At 38.9% G+C, this 15,004-nt stretch overlaps 1 long non-coding RNA gene across 3 annotated transcripts in view; it reads right to left on the reverse strand.

Annotated features, from left to right (window-relative positions):
- The window catches only part of LOC114211022 (uncharacterized), a 179,817-nt gene that overhangs the window by 59,935 nt on the left and 104,878 nt on the right, over positions 1-15,004 (reverse strand). For all 3 annotated transcript variants that reach the window (XR_015768780.1, XR_003609633.1, XR_003609632.1), the window contains exons 3-4: positions 10,149-10,302; positions 8,370-8,540 (exon numbers count right to left, since the gene is read on the reverse strand). This is a non-coding gene — a long non-coding RNA (uncharacterized LOC114211022). The remainder of the gene's footprint in view (positions 1-8,369; positions 8,541-10,148; positions 10,303-15,004) is intronic.

Genomic DNA, 15,004 nt, shown 5'->3' on the forward strand with positions numbered 1-15,004 from the left:
TTAAGAGTCTGTTTCTTGGTTTGTCTCTGTCTCTTTTTTTCCTTCACTCATTTGTTTTGTTTCTTAAATTCCACATATGAGTGAAATCATATGGTATTTGTTTCTCTCTTATTTCACTTAGCATTACACTCTCTAGTTCCAACCATGTCAATGCAAATGGCAAGATTTCATTCCTTTTATGGCTGAGTAATATTCTATTGTATATACATACACACCACATCTTCTTTATCCATTCATCTATCAATGGACACTTGGACTGCTTTCATAATGTGGTTATTGTAAATAACGCTGCTGTAAACATAAGGATGCATGTATCCCTTTGAATTAGTGTTTTTGTATTTTTTGGGTAAATACTCTCAAGTACAATTTCTGGATCGTAGGATAGTTCTATTTTTAATTTTTTAAGGAACCCATACTATTTTCCACAGTGGCTACACCAGTTTGCATTCCCACCAACAGTGCAAGAGGGTTCCTTTTTTTTTCACATCCTCACTTGTTTCTTATGTTTTTTTATTTTAGCCACTCTGACAGGTATGAGGTGATATCTCATTATGGTTTTGATTTGCATTTCCATGATGATGAGTAATGTTGAGCATCTTTTCATGTGTCTGCTGGCCATCTGGATGTCTTGCTTGGAGAAATGTCTGTTTATGTCTTCTGCTTATTTTTTAATTGGATTATTTGTTTTGGGGGTGTTGAGTTGTATCAGTTCTTTACATATTTTATTTTTTTAAAAAGATTTTATTTATTTATTTGACAGAGAGAGACACAGTGAGAGAGGGAACACAAGCAGGGGGAGTGGGAGAGGGAGAAGCAGGTTTCCCGCCAAGCAGGGAGCCTGATGCCGAGCCGATCCCAGGACCCTGGGATCATGACCTGAGCCGAAGGCAGACATGTAACAACTGAGCCACCCAGGTGCCCCTCTTTATATATTTTAGATACCAGCCCTTTATCAGGTATGTCATTTGCAAATATCTTCTCCCATCCCATAGGTTGCCTTTTAGTTTTGTTGATTGTTTCCTTTGCTGTGCAAAAACTTTTTATTTTGATGTAGTCCCAATAATTTATTTTTGCTTTTATTTCCCTTGCCTCAGGAGATAGATCTAGAAAAATGTTGCTATGGCCAATGTTAGAGAAATTACCACCTGTGCTCTCTGCTAGGATTGTTATGGTTTCAGGTCTCACATTTAGGTCTTTAATCCATTTTCAGTCTATTTTTGTGTATGCTGTAAGAGAATAGTCCAGTTTCATTTTTTGCATGTAGCTGTCCAGTTTTCCCAACACCACTTATTGAAGAGATTGTCTTTTTCCCATTGGATATTCTTTCCTGCTTTATCAAAGATTAACTGACCATATAATTGGGTTTATTTCTGGGTTTTCTATTCTGTTCTATTGATCTATGATTTATGTGTCTATTTTTGTGCCAGTATCATAATGTTTTGATTACTACAGCTTTGTAATATAACTTGAAGTGTGGGATTATGATACCTCCAGTTTTGTTCTTCTTTTTCAAAATTGCTTTGGCTATTTGGGGTCTTTTGTGGTTCCATACAAATTTTAGGATTGTTTGTTCTAGTGCTGTGAAAAATGCCATTGGTATTTTGATAGGGATTGCATTAAATCTGTAGATAGCTTTGGGTAGTACAGACATTTTAACAATATTTGTTCTCCCAATCCATAAGCATGGCATGTCTTTCCATTTCTTTGTGTCATCTTCAATTTCTTTCATCAATGTTTTATAGTTTTCAGAATACAAGTCTTTCTCCTCTTTGGTTAGGTTTATTCCCAGGTATCTTATTATTTTGGGTGCAATTATAAATGGGATTTTTTTCTTAATTTCTCTTTCTGCTGCTTCATTTTTAGTGTATAGAAATGCAACAGATTTCTGCACATTGATTTTGTATCCTGCAAATTTACTTAATTCATTTATCATTTATTTCTGCTCTAATCTTTATTATTTCCTTCCTTCTGCTGCTTTGGGGTTTTGTTTGTTGTTCTTTTTCTAGCCCCTTTAGGTATAAGGTTAGGTTGTTTGAGATTTTTCTTGCTTCTTGAGGTAGGCCTGTATTGCTATAAACCTCCCTCTTAGAATAGCTTTTGCTGTATCCCAAAGGTTCTGGACCACTGTGTTTCCATTTTCATTTGTTTCCACATAATTTTTGATTTCTTTTTTTGATTTCTTGATTTACCCATTCATTGTTTAGTAGCACCATTATTTAACCTCCACACATGTATGGTCTTTCCAGACTTTTTCTTGTGGTTGATTTCTAGTTTCATAGCATTGTGGTCAGAAATGCATGGTATGACTTCAATCTTTCTGAATTTGTTGAGGCTTGTTTTGTGGCTTAATATGTGATCTCTCCTGGAGAATGTTTCTGTGTACATTTGAAAAGAATGTATAGGGGTGCCTGGGTGGCTCAGTCAGTTAAGCATCTGACTCTATTTTGGCTCAGGTCATGATCTAAGAGTCCTGGGATTGTGCACTGGGTGGGCTCTGTGCTCAGCGGGGAGTCTGCTTAAGGATTCTCTCACTTCCTCTGCCCTTCCTCCTCCCCCTCTCTTTCTCTGTCTCTCTCCCTCAAATAAATAAATAAATAAATAAATAAATAAATAAAATCTTTTTTAAAAAGAGAAAGAAAGAAAAGAACCTGTAGTCTGCTGTTTTAGGATGCAATGTTCTGAATACATCTGTTAAATCTATGATTCATTGTGTCATTCAAAGACAGTTTTCTTGTCGATTTTCTGTTTGTATGATTTGTCCATCAATGTAAGTGGGGTGTTCAAGTCTCCTACTATTATTGTATTACTATCAATTGGTTTCTTTATGTTTGTTATTAACTGTTTTATGACCTGGGTACTCCCATGTTGGATGCATAAATACTAACAATTGTTACGTCTTCTTGTTGGATTATCCCCTTTATTATTATATAGTGTTCTTCTTTGTCTCTTTTTATAGTCTTTGTTTTAAAGTCTATTTTTCTTTTTTTTAAAGATTTTATTTATTTATTTATTTATTTGAGAGAGAGAATGAGAGAGAGAGAGAGCATGAGAGGGGGGAGGGTCAGAGGCAGAAGCAGACTACCCGCTGAGCAGGGAGCCCAATGCGGGATTCGATCCCAGGACTCCAGGATCATGATCTGAGCCGAAGGCAGTCGCTTAACCAACTGAGCCACCCAGGCACCCTAAACTCTATTTTTTCCATTGTAAGTATTGACAGTCTGGCTTTCTTTTGACATCCATTTGCATGATAAATGTTTCTCCATCCCCTCACTTTCAATCTGCAGGTGTCTTTAGGTCTGAAATGAGTATCTTATAGGCAGCATACAGATGGTGCCTACCCACTAGTATTTTTTTGGTGGAGTCTTTCAGGTTTTCTATATATAGTATCATATATATACTATCCACTCTGTCACCCTATAGCTTTTGATTGGAGTGTTTAGTCCACTTACATTCAAATTAATTATTGATAGATATGAATTTATTGCCATTTTGTTTTTTGTTTTGTGGTTGTTTTTGTAGCTTTTCTCTGATCCTTTCTTCTCTTGCTCTCTTTCATGGTTTTCTGGTTTTCTTTAGTTTTATACTTGGATTTCTTTCTCTTTATTCTTTGCATATCTCTTAGTGGTTTTTGATTTGTGGTTACCATTAGGTTTGTATATAACATCTTCAATTTTCGCAAATATTTTTAAGTAGACATAAAGCATAATTATTGTTGAAAAGTCCATTTATAAACTTGTATCCCATTTACCTCTATTTAATTCACTTGTCTTATAACTATGCTTGAATTGTTCATGAGAATTTCATGAGACATTAAACAAAACCTAACCATCATAAGCTATTTTTCTTGTTGGCAAATCAGGTACGTTACAAAAAAATCATGAAAGCAAAGAATCTAAAAGTTAAATATTCGGTTTTTCCCTCCTTTTTTTTTTAATTGCCATGCTTTACATGCATCAAGCATTTATTTTTTTAATTTTATTTTTTTATGTTATGTTAGTCACCATACATTACATCATTAGTTTTTGATGTAGTGTTCCATGATTCATTGTTTGCGTATAACACCCAGTGCTCCAAGCAATACGTGCCCTCCTTAATACCCATCCCCGGGCTAACCCATCCCCCTACCCCCCTCCCCTCTAAAGCCATCACTTAGTTTCTCAGAGTCCATAATCTCTCCTGGTTCATCTCCCTCTCTGATTCCCACCCCTGCATTTTTCCCTTCCTACTATCTTTTTTTTTTTTTTACCATATAATGTATTATTTGTTTCAGAGGTACAGTCTGTGATTCATCAGTCTTACAAAATTCACAGTACTCACCATAGCACATACCCTCCCCAATGTCCATCACCCAGCCACCCCATCCCTCCCACCCCCCACCACTCCAGCAACCCTCAGTTTGTTTCCTGAGACTAAGAGTCTCTTATGGTTTGTCTCCCTCTCTGGTTTCGTCTTGTTTCATTTTTTTCCTCCCTTCCCCTATGATCTTCTGTCTTGTTTCTCAAATTCCTCATATCAGTGAGATCATATGATACTTGTCTTTCTCTGACTGACTTACTTCGCTTAGCATAATACCCTCCAGTTCCATCCACGTCGTTGCAAATGGGAAGATCTCATTCCTTTTGATGGCTGCATAATATTCCATTGTGTATATATACCACATCTTCTTTATCCATTCATCTATCAATGGACATCTTGGCTCTTTCCATAGTTTGGCTATTGTGGACATTGCTGTTATAAACACTGGGGTGCACGTACTCCTTCAGATCACTACATTTGTATCTTTGGGATAAATACCCAGTAGTGCAATTTCTGGATCAAATGGTAGCTCTATTTTCAACTTTTTAAGGAACTTCCATACTGTTTTCCAGAGTGGCTGCACCAGCTTGCATTCCCACCAACACTGTAGGAGGGTTCCCCTTTCTCCGCATCCTTGCCAACATCTGTCATTTCCTGACTTGTTAATGTTAGCCATTCTGACTGGTGTGAGGTGGTATCTCATTGAGGTTTTGATTTGGATTTCCCTGATGCCGAGCGATGTTGAGCACTTTTTCATGTATCTGTTGGCCATTTGGATGTCTTCTTTGGAAAAATGTCTGTTCATGTCTTCTGCCCATTTCTTGATTGGATCATTTGTTCTTTGGGTGTTGAGTTTGATAAGTTCTTTATAGATTTTGGATACTAGCCCTTTATCTGAGATGTCATTTGCAAATATCTTCTCCCATTCTGTCGGTTGTCTTTTGGTTTTGTTGACTGTTTCCTTTGCTGTGCAAAAGCTTTTTATCTTGATGAAGTCCCAATAGTTCATTTTTGCCCTTGCTTCCCTTGCCTTTGGCGATGTTTCTAGGAAGAAGTTGCTGTTGTTGAGGTCGAAGAGGTTACTGCCTGTGTTCTCCTCTAGGATTTTGACTCCTGTCTCACATTTAGGTCTTTCATCCATTTTGAGTCTATCTTTCTGTGTGGTATAAGGAAATGGTCCAGTTTCATTCTTCTACATGTGGCTGTCCAATGTTCCCAACACCATTTGTTGACGAGACTGTCTTTTTTTCCATTGGACATTCTTTCCTGCTTTGTCAAAGATTAGTTGACCATAGAGTTGAGGTCCATTTTTGGGCTCTCTATTCTGTTCCATTGATCTATGTGTCTGTTTTTGTGCCAGTACCATACTGTCTTGATGATTACAGCTTTGTAATAGAGCTGGAAATCCAGAATTGTGATGCCACCAGCTTTGCTTTTCTTTTTCAACATTCCTCTGGGTATTTGGGGTATTTTCTGGTTCCATTCAAATTTTAGGATTATTTGTTCCATTTCTTTGAAAAAAGCTTATGGTATTTTGAAAGGGATTGCATTAAATGTGTGGATTGCTCTAGGTAGCATAGACATTTCCACAATATTTGTTCTTCCAATCCATGAGCATGGAACGTTTTTCAATTTCTTTGTGTCGTCCTCAATTTCTTTCATGAGTATTCTATTGTTTACCGAGTACAGATTCTTTGCCTCTTTGGTTAGATTCATTCCTAGGTATGTTATGGTTTCAGGTGCAATTGTAAATGGGATTGATTCCTTAATTTCTCTTTCTTCTGTCTTGTTGTTGGTGTATAGAAATGCCACTGATTTCTGTGCATTGATTTTATATCCTGCCACTTTACAGAATTCCTGTATGAGTTCTAGCAGTTTTGGGGTGGAGTCTTTTGGGTTTTCCATATAAAGTATCATATCATCTGAAAACAGTGAGAGTTTGACTACTTCTTTGCAGATTCAGATGCCTTTTATTTCTTTTTGTTGTCTAATTGCTGAGACTCAGACTTCTAGTACTATGTTGAAAGCAGTGGTGATAGTGGACATCCCTGCTGTGTTCCTGACCTTAGGGGAAAAGATCTCAGTTTTTCCCCACTGAGAATGATATTTGCTGTGGGTTTTTCATAGATGGCTTTTATGATACTGAGGTAGGTACCTTCTATCCCTACACTCTGAAGAGTTGTAATCATGAAAGGATGCTATAATTAGCTTCTCCCATTTTAGGGGCATAGATATTTACAATTGTTAGATCTTCTTGTTGGATAGACCCTTTAAGTAGGATATAGTGTCCTTCTTCATCTCTTATTATCTTATTATTATTATTATGAGAAATAAAATCTTTAAAAAAAAAAAGAAAAGAAATTTAGGTCTCCTACTCCTCTGCCATCTTGCTCCTCCTCCCTCAAGCAATTTATTTATTTATTTATTTTTAAAGACTTTATTTATTTGACAGAGAGAGAGACAGCGAGAGAGGGAACACAAGCAGCGGGGAGTGGGAGAGGGAGAAGCAGGCTTCCCGCCAAGCAGGGAGCCTGATGCAGGGCTCGATCCCAGGACCCTGGGATCATGACTCGAGCCGAAGGCAGACACTTAACAACTGAGCCATCCAGGCGCCCCTATTTTTATTCTACATTTTGTTCTTAGGCTGAATTCACACTTTTATAGTTTTAAACATATAGCAGAGATAATAAAAGCTTGTTTGACTAGTAAATCTAGGTAGAAAAAATTGTATAACCACACTGTAATTAATCCTGAGTACTCTGAGGACATACCTATTTTATTTTACCAAAGTTTTTTAAGTAGCTTTATTTACCAAAGAATATCCTAGATCATGCGAACTTAAACACACACACATCAATTAATTTCTTTATTTCTGAGAGTTTTAGGACAATTTAATTTATGTAAGTGCCCACTTATCTCTAAATCAATTAGAGTAGAACTCATTTGAGGGAATTTTATAAATTGATAATTCCACCGGGAGATAGAAAAATATCACTTGTGTATAACATACAGACATATATACACACATACATAAACATATAGACAAATACAGATTTTTTTTGGCTTTCATTCTAAAATTTTTAGTCATAAGTTAATAAAACATAGTAATACAAACTCACTGGTTTATCTCCACTTTATATTTTTATCTCCATTGTGTTTCTAGCAAATGGGACAAATTAATGTTACCTGCATGCCAATATTTGTGGAGAAGATTTTTAAATTTTTCTTTTGCCCTGGTATGTGATCTGATGGAGTCTATGTACTAAAGTTTAGGCCAGTGACTGAGACCTAGAAGCTGTCTGGACATCTCCAGCACACATTTGAGTGGACAAAACGTCTAGCTCTGGTTCAAACAGCTTTTTTTCTCTTTTCAGCCTTAGGTGGTTGCTTCTGGAGGTCCCTGAGTTCCCTGAGAGCCCCTGAGAGAGGGTAGGGGGCCTAAAATTCAAGTGGCTGTAGGGAACTGAGAGGATAAAGTGAAAGGGAAAAGTCTGGCAGGGCTGGAGAGTAATAGAGGAGGTGGGGGTTTGAAGGGGAACATATAAAAGGATTCAAGAGAACTGGAAGGAATAGTGAAGGTGCTAAGAGGAGGAAGGAAGAAAGACACAATGGAAAGGGAGAGGCCTTAGAGGAGCCAGTTTGGGGAGATCTCAAGTTTTCCAAAGTGGCCAATGGAGTTCTAAATTATCCTCAGCAAAATCATGCCAGCAAGAATAGAAGTAGACAAGTTGGCAGAGCCTAAAATTAGTAGAGGTACAAGAAGGGGGCTTCAGTCAACTGAGAAATTCCCATGGGAGAAGCAGAGTCCAACAAAGAGAACAGAGAGGCCTCACAGAGAACCAAGAAGAAAGACTTCCATCCCAGAGAGTTAGGGAATAATGCCCTCTCAGGAAAGAGAGCCAGAAAAAAGAGACTTCCAGCTCAGCCGGCACCTTTCAAAGAAGCCAGGGACTCTAACTCATCTTCTTACAAACAGAGAAATGTAGGACTCTATCCCAGCATCTATTTGTCTGGGACTCTATGTCAGCTTCTGGAGTATACTTAGAATCTTAAGAATCAAAATCTGTCCTTACCAGCTTCAACAATGTCTGTCTGAAGCACTGGTTCCAGAGTCAGACTCTCCAATGGATCCTCAATCTTTTGGGCAGGAGGGAAGACATTCAAAGGGGCATTCTTAGGGTCCGAGGTGTGAAGTCCAGGGGCCCAATGATGAATCTTATCCCATATGAGTTATGGCACCATAACTGTTAAAGAAAAAAATATTCAATGAGACTTGTTAAAAAAAGGTAAGGCAGACTTTATTCAGGACCATCATGATAGGTTCAGGGAATATTGCAATGGGATTTTGAAGTGGGGGAGAGAGACTGAGCTCAATTCCAAATAGAGGGGGCCAAGTGGGAATTTAAAGCCAAGGAGTAGAGTGGCGGGGGGGGGGGGGGGCAGGGGTGTAGTGGATGAAAAATTACTAAGGAGATACAGTAGGCATAAAAGGGGTTCTGGTTAAACCCACCTAATGGGATTCTTGCTGACAACAGGCCAGGATGATCAGACATCACCTGGGGGATGACGAACCTGATCAGATATCAAAGGTGATCAGAAATCAAGGGTGAGTGGCTCTAGTTAAACTGACTTATCAAGGTTCTTGCTAAAACTAGATTTTACAAGGACATGCAGAGATGGGCCTAGGGGAAGGTCCAGGAGCCTTATTGAAGTTTGCACAAGCAAAGTGTCTTTGTTAGTTGGTTTATTTTAAAGAGGAAAAGAATAATAAAAATGGGAGATGGCATCCCAGAGATAAAACTTTATGTTTTTCTAAATTTAACTCAAGGCTATATCTGTTAGAATTCATTAAAAGTCTGGCCCCCTGAAAATCATGTAACCTTTTGCCGTCAGAGAGGTTAATAAGGCTGAAGGACAGTCTCAGCCTTTGAGAGAAGTCCATCAGAGGAAACAATCCAATGGAAAGAAGGAAGCACCACATTGTGAGAATGTCAATAACTCATCACAATTTACCTAACCCTAGTCGCCCACTCTAACTCAGTTTTAGCAACTCAAGTATCCTTAAAGTTGTATAACTGATGGAATATATTGATTTCAGCATTCTTTTCCTAGACTCTCATAACAGACATTTCAATCCCATGGCACATGATCAGGCAGGTAAATTATATTGACTTTTTAGTCAGTGAAGCCTGGGTTCAAATCCTGACTCTTCAACTTAGCTATGTGACCACAGGCAGGTTTTCTAACACCCTAAACATTGCTTTCTCAACTGTAAGCCTGAAGTCGTTATTTTACCTAACCCACAAAGCCGTTTTGAAGGTGGGATAAAATAATGCATCAAGGTGCTTAGCAAATTGCCTGTCATAGAGTCCACACTTAGTGGAAGACATGTGAAAAGAAGGAATAGGTGAGGGGAACTGGCAAAGTTTAGAAAGAGTGTATGGTTCCTAAGAGATAGAAGTGCCATGGGTTCCACGGGACGGGTCAGCTAGGCAAAATGGCACACTCGCCAAGTCTCAAAAGAAATTAAGAAGCCTGAGAGAAGCCAGGTCTGCAATCTATACACAAAGTGGAAAGCGCTCTATCCCTTTCATGTTTTCTCTCCACACATACAAACAAGATCACCAAGAGATGGGAAAGAAAAATGATGAGGGCCCCCACAAGCATTGCAGCATGGGTTCTGTCTGAAAAGGCCTATGATGATGAAATAGAATTTAAGACTGAGACGTTTGACCAGGGCAGGGCAGCTGCTTGGGGAACTTCCGGGCTGAATGATGCTTAGAAAACTGGTAAAAGCTTAAGTAAGTGGGAGTAAATTAGAGAGCAGGACAAACAGAGCAAAGGATACTTACCTTCCTGCCAATTGTGAGCTACAACCCATGAGACTGGCCTTGTTACAGATGGGATCATTTCTTGCCGGAAAGTTCCCTGGCCTTGTTGAACTTGGCCTCGGGTACTCAACGTTCTCAGGCTTGGCATGGTTTTCTCCAGTAAGATTTTCTCTTTCTGGGGAAAAAAAAAACAATACAGTAAAAAAAGGGAAACTATACAGTGTGAATGCCAAAGAATGTCTGAGAATATGAATCATGGGGGAGAGAATTCTTAATTTATCTTTTCCCAATGTTATTTTTATTAAGGAGAAAGATTTCTTCTTTTTCTTTCTTTTGTTATTTAAATTCAATTAGCCAACATATAGTACATCATTAGTTTCAGATGTAGAGTTCAATAATTCATCAGTTGCATATAACACCCAGTGCTCATCACACCACGTGCCCTCCTTAATGGCCATCACCCAATGATCCCATCCCCCGACAGCCCTCCCCTCCAGCAACCCTGTTTGTTTCCTATAGTTAAGAGTCTCTTATGGTTTGTCTCCCTCTCTGATTACTTCCCATTCAGTTTTCCCTCCCTTCCCCTATGATCCTCTGTGCTATTTCTTCTATTCCTCATATGAGTGAAACCATATGATAACTGTCTTTCTCTGATTGACCTATTTCACTCAGCATAATACCCTCCAATTCCATCGATGTCATTGTAAATTGTAAGTATTCATCCTTTCTGGTGGTTGAGTAATATTCCATTGTATATAAACACCACATCTTCTTTATCCATTCATATGTTGACGGACATCTCAGCTCTTTCCCTAGTTTGGCTATTGTGGCATTGCTGCTATGAACATTGGGGTGCATGTGTTCCTTCGGATCATTACATTTGTATCTTTGGGATAAATACCTAGTGGTGCAATTGCTGGGTCATAGGGTAGCTCTATTTTCAAGTTTTTGAGGAACCTCCATACTGTTTTCCAGAGTGGTTGCACCAGCTTGCATTCCCACTAACAGTGTAGGAGAGGGTTCCCCTTTCTCTGCAACCTCGTCAACATCTGTTGTTTCCTGACTTGTTAATTTTAGCCATTCTGACTGGTGTGAGGTGGTATTTCATTGAGGTTTTGATTTGGATTTCCCTGATGCCAAGGGATGTTGAGCATTTATTTTTTCATGTGTCTGTTGGCCTTTTGCATATCTTCTTTGGAGAAATGTCTGTTCATGTCTTCTGCCCATTTCTTGACTAGATTATTTGTCTCTAAGGGGTGTTGAATTTGATGAGTTCTTTATAGATCTTGGATACTAGCCCTTTGTCTGATATATCATTTGCAAATACCTTCTCCCATTTCATAGCCGTTTAGTTTTGTTGTTTCCTTTGCTGTGCAAAAGCTTTTTATCTTGATGAAGTCCCAATAGTTCATTTTTGCTTTTGTTTCCCTTGCCTTTGGAGACGTGTCTAGCAAGAAGTTGCTGCAGTGAAGGTCAAAGAGGTTGGTGCCTATGTTCTCCTCTAGGATTTTGATGGATTCCTGTCTCATATTTAAGTCTTTTACCCATTTTGAGTTTATCTTTGTATCTGGTGTAAGAAAATGGTCCAGTTTCATTCTTCTACATGTGGCTGTCCAATTTTCCCAACACAAGTTGTTGAAGAGACTGTCCTTTTTCCATTGGATATTCTTTCCTGCTTTGCCGAAAACTAGTTGACCACAGAGTCGAGGGTCCATTTCTGGGTTTTCCATTCTGTTCCATTGGTCTATATGTCTGTTTTTGTGCCAGTACCATACTGTCTTGATTATGACAGCTTTGTAACAGAGCTTGAAGTCCGTAATTGTGATGCCACCAGCTCTGCTTTTCTTTTTCAACATTCCTTTGGCTATTCGGGGTCTTTTCTGGTTCCATACAAATTTTAGGATTATTTGTTCCAGCTCTATGAAGAAAGTTGACAGTATTTTGATAGGGATTGCATTGAATGTATAGATTGCTCTGGGTAGCATAGACATTTTAACAATACTTGTTCTTCTAATCCATGAGCATGGAATGTTTTTCCACTTCTTTATGTCTTCCTCAATTTCTTTCATGAGTGTTCTGTAGTTTTTAGAGTACAGATCCTTTACCTCTTTGGTTAGGTTTATTCCTGGGTATCTTATGTTTTTTGGTGCAATTGTAAATGGGACTGATTCCTTAATTTCTCTTTCTTCTGTTTCATTGTTAGTGCATAGAAATGCAACTGATTTCTGTGCATTGACTTTATATCCTGCCATGTTGCTGAATTCCTGTATGAGTTCTAGCAATTTTGGGGTGGAGTCTTTTTGGTTTTCCACATAAAATATCATGTCATCTGCAAAGAGTGAGAGTTTGACTTCTTCTTTCTTGAGCCCCTGTACCTGCATTTCCTTTAACATTTTCTTATGAAGCTCTTGCTTGTGTTTCATTTTTTAATATGTAGACATTTTGAACACCTGTTCCTTCTCTGTATGCCCTTTTCTCTCAGCTGGCCAGGGGAAGAATTTCGACAGGCCCAGCCAACAGAGATAATAACAGCAGTATGTTATGCCCTATACATTTTGGAGGCTAAGGCATGAGGACTGGAGGATTGTAAATACAATGCAGAGAATGGCCCATGGTGTCCTGGATCTTGTAGCTTATGTAGTTATAGCAATGCATCCACTGAGTGGCCTGGTTTCCTGCCTCCCTGAGGTGACTAAGAAGGAAAGAACAGAGAGCATCTGTAACATACTCTGTACATCTCCACAGAGGGTAGTGCTGGCCTCAAGCATCCAAAAGGCCCACTGAGGAAACATGGCCAAATCTCCCACTCAGCTTTACAGGAAACAGACCTATAAAATGGAGGTGGCTGTAAGTTTGCCAAGAAGGTAAATCATTCACACAAGATTTCAGGACTACTTAATGCACAGCAGATTTTGGGACTCCTTCATCTATAGAATAAAATAAATGGACTAATAATAGTATAGATAAACATTTTATGTTTCAGTGGAAAACTATTCATCCCTTCCGACAGCATACTCTCATACTCTCATAACTCAGGTTATGAGATTGTAGTGCTATTCACTGTATTTGAGTTATTTCATAAAGCTTTGTAAGCTGTAGGTAACTGATAGATATGGAATTTCTATCTTGTCTGGTAGTGATTTAACTGACTACCCCACCACCACCCCAACTGTCCTTAAAACTGGAAAAAAAACCAGTTTTGTCTCCATTTGCAATTCATCTCAACATTCCTTTACTTTTATTTTTTTTTAAAGATTTTATTTATTCATTTGCGAGAGAGACAGAGAGAGAACAAGCAGAGGGAGAGGTAGAGGGAGAGGGAGCAGACTCCCTGCTGAGCAAGGAGCCCGATGTGGGACTTGATCCCAGGACCCTGGGATCATGACCTGAGCCGAAGGCAGACACTTAACCATCTGAGCCACCCAGGCGCCCTCCTTTACTTTTATAAATATGTGTTTTGACTTTTCCTTTGAAACAACTGTTATGGGCGCCTGGGTGGCTCAGTCGTTAAGCGTCTGCCTTTGGCTCAGGTCGTGATCCCAGAGTCCTGGGATCGAGTCCTTCATCGGGCTCCCTGCTCGGCGGGAAGCCTGCTTCTCTCTCTCCCATTCTCCCTGCTTGTGTTCCCTCTCTCACTGTTTCTCTCTCTGTTAAAAAATAAATTTAAAAAATCTTAAAAAAAAAAAAAGGAAACAGCTGTTATATGTTGAATAATGTCCCCCCTCAAAAAAATAATGTTGAAGTCCTAACCCCCAGTACATGTGAATGTGACCTTATTTGAAAATAGGGTCTTTGCAAATGATCAAGTTAAGATGAGGTCATAGGGTGGGTCTCAATCCAATATAACTGTGTCCTTATAAAAAGGGGAAATTTGGATAAAGAGACAGACAGACACAGAATGAATGCCATGTGAAGAGGAAGGCAGATATGGGGATAATGCATCTAACAAACTAAGGAATGACATGGATTTCCAGCAAACCACCAAAAGCTGGGAGAAAGGAACAGATTCTCCTTCACAGCCTCAGAAGGAAACAACTCTAACAACCTTGATCTCAGACTTCCACCCTCCAGAACTGTGAGAGAATAATTCTGTTGTCTAAACCACCCAGTTTGTGGTGCTTGACTATGGCAACCCTAGCAAACTAATATGTTGGTTATATCTGCCTAATTCTCTCATATCATATGAGTAAAATAAATTCTTTAAAACATGTTCATTTTATAATCTGTATGAGAGTCAGGAGTTTATCTTTTTCTGAAAATGATCTTTTAATAAGATACATGGATCTCTTGTTATCTCTCTCTATTCCTGAAAACTTCTCAGCCAGGACTATCCCTGAAGACTCTTTTTTTTCATTGAGTTGGTAGGTTGCATAAAGGCATCACAATATATCTTTTAAAAATGACCCATACTGGAAACTAAACTAATTAAAATGCACTGCCTTCCCCCCATTCAGGTGAATGGGTACAAAGGGAATGAAGCCTTGCCAGCTGCCAGGCTCTGTGCTGGGCACTTGGCATTCTGCAGGATATTTTTTGAATGCTTACCCCAGTCACCCTACCTTCTCCAATGTTGGACTGGTAGTGTTCACCTTTCCCCACAGGGAAAGGGACCCTATCCCAATTTTCCCCAGGAATAAAACCTGATTGGTCTGAGATTCTTATGGTAGTTCCAGTCCCCTTGCCAGTGACTGATGAGACATGCTGGGAGGTAGGGGCAGAGGAAGATATTCTAAAAAGGAAAGGTTTTGTGCTTTTGAAAATGCTGTATGGGGAAAAGCACACCTTTTTTTTTTGAGTCTACATGTGATGCTTGGAACTATGGCAGCCACCTTGTGCTCATGAGAGCAGCTAACCTAAGGACAAAATATGTCACATCA

Source organism: Eumetopias jubatus, unplaced genomic scaffold (genome assembly GCF_037043125.1).
Source record: "Eumetopias jubatus isolate StellerSeaLion01/CBP00866 unplaced genomic scaffold, mEumJub1_p1.0 scaffold_8, whole genome shotgun sequence".
Lineage (NCBI taxonomy): Eukaryota > Metazoa > Chordata > Mammalia > Carnivora > Otariidae > Eumetopias > Eumetopias jubatus.